Below are 6865 nucleotides of genomic sequence, written 5' to 3' on the forward strand. Positions count from 1 at the left end.
GACTGTTCTCATCACTGACATAGTGAAAAAGGAGTTTCCTGTTCAGGGACTACCTTCCACACTGCCATTAACAAGTTTTCAAAGAAACCCCCAGAATGACCCCACAATCATCATCACTGCATCTCTGATGTCTACCGAGACCATTTCAATATGTCCTCTTTTCCTTGTGGACGTTGGTTACTGTAATACGCCCCGCACTTCTCAATCATTGCCCCTCATGTGCTCCCAGTGTACACCAAGCCATTTGGTTTTCTCTCCAAATGTCCCATCTGTAAGCTCTTTCAGTGGGACTGCTGGAATTCATGTTCCAGCACTAAATTAACCCTCTCTGTCTTCAACCCCAGTTCTGAATATTCTGTGCATTGTTTAGTATGGACAGAAATTCAGCTCACCCCTGACTACCAAGAGGTCAGTTCTTAGCCCTCCTCTCTGTCTACATTAACTTGGGGAATACCCATTTCAGTAAGTATAATTATATTTTGCCTGCTAGATCAATGACCCAACACAGATATTTGAAGATTTCAGAAGTGGTTGTGGGTCTTTACGGTAGCACATGGTAAGTGCTGTCATCTCTCATATCTTCAAAAATATTCACTGATTTGCCCCATTACTCCTTTGGATCCCGTACCATGGTTCTTTGCTCCTCTGTATAGCAAAACACTTTTCCTCAGAAGGGTTATTTGTACTCAGTTCCCCAGTTCCTGACCCCCAATCCTTCAAGTCATTCCAATTAGACTTCAATTTCCAAGACTCAAACAAAGTTTCTCTTATCAATCTGACTCTATTGAGGGGATTACAGCCACATAGTAATTTGAACAGAGAAAGCTTAATAGTGAAAAATTGTTAGTTATAACAGTGGACTAGAGTAACAAGGGTCTAGCTATTGAGAAGTAAGAAAACACTAAATAATACAGAAATAACAGATATAAAGAGCAGCCAATACCTCTAGGACTGAGAAAGGGCACTCAAGATACCATCCCCCCACCACACCCTCAGGACTGAGACCTTCATCTTGTTGGAAAAGGCAGGACCTTGGCTCACAGGATGGCAGGGAAGTTGCTATGATGCTGCAGTGGCAGAAATTGATGAAATTCTGTCTTCATTAACTTTTTTGCAGTAGGCCCTCCAGGATGCTGAGAAAAACATTCAGACGGAGGTGCCTCACATGGAGAATAACCATCTCTCAGAGGACATACTGAGGATAGCCACCAGCCCTTGGGTCTTGCGGGCTGTTGTTGACTGCAAAAACAAGCCCTGGGAAAGCTGTGTGCACCCCAGGAGACTAGTGATAGAGAAAACCAAGTGTGATAGAGAAAACCAGAACCAGAATCAGAAAGTTTATTTTGTTAACAATTGTCTCATTTGTGCAGGATACAAAGTTTAGTTCTTACTATTACTCATTTTAGTTTTTCGGGAGAAATAAATGCATACCCCGGCCTTCCCTTGTAGCTCAGTTGGTAAAGAATCTGCCTACAATGCAGGAGACCCAGATTCGATTCCTGTGTTGGGAAGATCCCCTGGAGAATGAAATGGCAACCGACTCCAGTATTCTTGCCTGGAGAATCCCACGGATAGAGGAGCCTGGCAGCCTACAGCCCATGAGGTCGCAAGAGTCGGATCACCATCAAGAAGAACTGCATATAATTATGTTCATTTAGCTAAAGCAAACAAAATCTCCAATTACAGTGATGAGTCAATCAAAATATTGGTTCCTTTAAACCATCTGAATTTTTATCCCACTGCTTGAATTTTTGTTTCTTTAATATCATGTGACTAAAACATAAATTCATTTACAAATACCCAGTTCCTGAGAAATGGACAAAAAGGTAAGGATTTATTACCAGCTAAAAGAATGACTGAACAAATCCATAAATAAATTTATAAAGATGGCCTACATACATATGAAGTTTGATGTAGTCCCACCAGTAGTCATAGGTATAAATTTAAATAGGCACTTGTCCATACACATCAAAATAATAGAAAAAGAAAGACACACGAAAAGCTCAATAGAGACAGCCACCGTCTCTACTGCAGTCCTCTTAGGAAACACGCTGGTGACGTTTTTTAAGAACGTTAAAATATGTTCATAAACTTTGATGCTTCAATTACTATTCCAGGACTCCAAAATGAGAAAATAACTTAAACATGGACAGTAATATATAAAAATATCATGGTTGTACACTGTCATCACAAAGCTAACCAATGTCAGTATCTTTAAATTAGAAAGACAAAACACCCGATAGTAGGTGTGTCTTCAAATCTTGTTAGTATGCAGCTATTAAAAATAGTATTTTGCATTGTGTTAACTGAAGTGGAAAATGCAAATAAAATAATTTTTAAATGTTCAGGTATTTATTAATTAACACATGTGACTTGATTCAGGTTTAAAGATGCATGCACATAATCTTCAACTCAATTACCTACATAAAAAGGCACACTGGAAATCAAAACAGTTAATCAGTTATATTTTGTTTGCATTGTCCCTTGTTCTTTCATTTCTGTATAAGTGTGTGTTACATGCATAATTACACAGTATACTTAATGAACTTGCAATGAAACTGTTAAGTACCCTCAGTACATTTTGGAGGTGAGAAATATTACAAATTTTAGGCCACAGTGGTTTTATTAATGTACTTTCTATATGCATATATTTTCCCTTGTTAAGTGTTAATTTGTTAGTTTTTATTTCAAAATATTAGGAGATAGCCCAGATTTTTCTGTTAACCCACTATAAATAATGTTACAATGAACACCTCTGTACATATTTTACCATGGGTTCTGAAAGATAGTCTCCCAGAACTGAAATTGCTGATCCAAAATAAATGAACATGTTAAAATATGATCACTACATCCAAATTGTCCTCAGATATACTGTTAAATTTATACTTTTGTTAATTTTATACAATAGTACCAGTTCTTGTTTGCCTACATCCACACTAAGATTAGATGCTGTCAATCAATTAATCCTTATCTATATGAGAATAAGTGAAAGCATTTCATTGCTTCCTCAACCTAAATTTTCTGAAGACTGTGATTCCAAATATTCACTGTCATATGTGAATTCTACTTGCAATCTCATTGAATCACTGCACAATTCAAGAGGAATATAGAAGGAAACGAAAATTTTTTTCTATAAATATGTCTTCTTCTTGTATAACTGTTCTAATTAGGAAAGAATAAACCTCAGGTTTACCAGGATAATACACTGTCTTTTTCACAACAGCAATGCAATGTGACTAGAATCACACTTATAAATACCTCCCATGACAAAACAAATGCCGTATGTACTGCGATCATTCATTTTGCATTGACAAATCATTTTTTTACCAGCTACATATGGTCAATTTCTCTTTTTTATGTTGTATCTTTTTCAATTGCACCTAGGAGTCATTTTAATATAGATAATTGAATTGCAGTTAATTCTCCATCTGGTGTTCCAGATTGGTTACTTACTACTGCTGATTTGAGGCTGATATTTTTCATTTATATTACTTGATCATTTTATTCACTGACACATCTCTAACAGTATGTGACATTTACAAAGCATATCATGTGAGCACAGTTTAAAATTCCCAAAGCACAATTCCCTTTTGAAGCACTTGGAGGTCTTACACAAACCCTTATATGATTTTATTTCTGCCTTTTAAATTACTATAACTTATAATTTACTTGTGAAGTATAATCTTAAAGGAAACTTATAAACAGATATTTAGAAACTAGCATGTGATGTAGTATTTTGATGTAGAGTATGTTATAGATCCAGCAAATGGTCTTGATGAGTTGGTTTATCTGAAAATTATTTATGAAATCTGATCAGAAAACTGTAATTTGAAAATAATGCATCATTAGATATAGACCTAGTACCATGGATTCAACTGTTCTACTAATCAATCATCATTTTTAATGTTTGAACAGTGAATTACAGTTTTAAAGTACTTTCACTTGATTTGTATAAGGTAAGTTAGGGATCTTGTATTTTGGTGAAAGAATTATTTTGAGTCAGAGAAAGGTTAGTTTACTATCAACTTTTTTAATAATTTGGAAATTAGATACTCTTTTCACATTTTAGTATCACAATTGTGCTAACTATACTTCCATTTTAAGGTTTCTTTGAGGACTCAGTGACAATTGTTAAAAATAAATGGAATATGTATTTGTTATTTCATTGCTTTCTTTATTTTTCCCATTTCAGGATTCATGAATCAAGTCTTATAGAGTTTGAATTACTTGCCAAATTCAACATGTTTCAGAATCACCCAGAACCTGTTTCTCATTCTAGAAACTGCTGTGTAAAAGATGGCATAGATTATGGACAGTAAGCATTATTGGGACCAAGCTGCTTATTTTACAGCAGAAAAATCTGAGTCACAGACGTAATGAATTAACTCAAACACAGGCCACTAGACTTTGACAAGGTCACAAATAATGATTATAATTTAGTGTTGTGTTTTGAGATATATTGATGTTGTAAATATAAAAAGGATACTGAGTACATAGTATTGAATTAAAATGCAATAGGTATTAAAATATTGAAGGATATGATTAATTTTATTTTATGATAATTTATGGGAAATATTCTATTTTACATTTACCCTATTTGAAACTGTATACCTATGTATTTCCTTCACTGTACCATTAGCCCACAATGAAGCCCTCCCCCTAGCTAATTTAAATTTGCAGGATAGCCTTTGAAAAGTGTCTATATTGTGTTTATATTATATCAAGCATATATAAACTAAATTTCTCTAAACCAGGAACTCTTTCAAACATTTAAGCATATTATATGTAATTTTGGCTGAGTCCATTTGCTGTTCATCTGAAACTATCATGGTGTTAATCAACTATACCCCAATACTAAATAAAGAATTGAAAAAAAAATTGTCTTGCTTTCCTTGAAAATATATGGTATTCAGCAGAATTATTGATTTATTATAATATTCTCTGAATGAATAAATGCAACAGAAAGCCAAGTCCATTTTTGTTTTGTTTCTATTTTTTAAGTCTTAAATGCATTTTATAAGAGCTTAGCAATAATGTCTATGGTATCATTATGTCACAAATAAAACATCTAAAGGTACATGTATTTTCTTTAATATATTATTTTAATTTTCATTTGCTAAAATAAGTAATACGAGTAATTTCCATTCTTATTTTTCATCTGAAAGCATCATGGCAATTAAGAACACATTAGTAAGCACAAATGATTAAGCGTACACACACATATACTGATACACAAATGTTTGCCATTTGTGTGTGGAAATATCTAAATTAACTATCATAAGATAAAGCAAATTATCAGAGGCTACATTTCTAAGGAGTTATTTCTGATTACCTCTTTGAAGGGCTGGACATATTTGTGATTCGTGATGAAATGACCACATGTGAGCACTATATACCTTTGAAAAAGATTCTGTTCACTGATTATTAGGGATATTAGTTAATGCATTTCTGATGTCAAAACATCAGTATTTCTGCTTTGTACACTTACCTTTTCCTCATTAATCCTGAAAGCTATCCATCCTCAAGGGTGTCTTCGAGCAGTGTTTTCAAAGGACTTGGAGCTTGTGATAAGATTTCCATAGAAAAGGTCATAAAAACACCTGCATACCTACATCACAAAAAAAGAGGTAGAAAATATTTATAAAGTAAGAATAGAGGAGTAACAGGTGAATTAATTACTCAAAAATAAAGGGAGACAACATCTTTGAAAATGTGACTTCCAATATTGCATTATGTCATACCTCTGGATACTCCTGTCCTTGACTTTCAGTTATCCTTACTTTTGTTGTACTATGCTAGTTAATGTATACATGGTTTTTTATAAATAATCGCAATATTAAATTGCATATTTCTCTTTAATCTGAATTTGAGAAAGTGTATTTAAAATATATAAGGTTATATGGCAAATTATTATTTTTCTAAAGCTCAGACTGTCATAACTTAGAACAGTCATGGATTAGCATTGTAATAATTTGGCTATGATCAGAATGTGTTACCATTTCCTCCTCCAGGGGATCTTCCCAACCCAGGGATTAAACCTGCATCTCCTGGGTCTTGTGCATTGTGGGTGCATTCTTTTACCTGCTAAGCCATCAGGAAAGCTATGCTAGATGGACTAAATTCCCTAAAATTCTATCCTTGGGTTAGTAGTGGCCACAGGGATGGTTTGCATAATTAAAATGGGGCTTCAAAGCATCAGAAACATTCTTTTTACACCAGGAAGTTCAGTGCCAGGTCTTGTACTATAGAAGTCCAAGGTTGTTTTCCCTGCATTTTCTGGGTTTTCTTCCTGTCGTGGGCAACAGCCAGACCTTCTCTGCCTCTAGCTCCTGCTGGAAGTTTTTCACTGTTTTCTTCCACTCTGGGGACAGATGTATGCTTAGTTTCTTGACAAAAGGTTCTCCTGTAGGTCGCACATCTTTGAAATTGGAGACTTGGAGGCAGTGAGTAAACAAAATGTGTCCTAGCTCATTTTCATGAGTTTCTAGTTTTTTAGCCCACATCAGTCTTTTCTTCCCCCATTATCTCACTATCTACCCTGCTGACTCAGGCCCAACATCAAATGCAAAAGAGATAGTTTTGTATAAGCTGATCAATTGTTTCCCACAACTGCATAAAACCAATCCTTATAATAAATCTATATATCTACAGGTATATAGATGGATATGGGCTTATATGTACATGGTCTTCCCTGACATCTCAGATAGTAAGGATTACAATGTCATTTACCAGGGTAGCATTGAATTTCTATGAACCCAAATAAATTATTTGTCTTCTTGAAGTTGCTTCTTCACTTGTGATGATTATATTATTTTTTTTTCTTCTCATTATGATTCAGTTCAGTTCAATCACTCTATCATGTCCA

The sequence above is a fragment of the Cervus elaphus genome, chromosome 14 (assembly GCF_910594005.1).
Source record: "Cervus elaphus chromosome 14, mCerEla1.1, whole genome shotgun sequence".
NCBI classification, from domain to species: domain Eukaryota; kingdom Metazoa; phylum Chordata; class Mammalia; order Artiodactyla; family Cervidae; genus Cervus; species Cervus elaphus.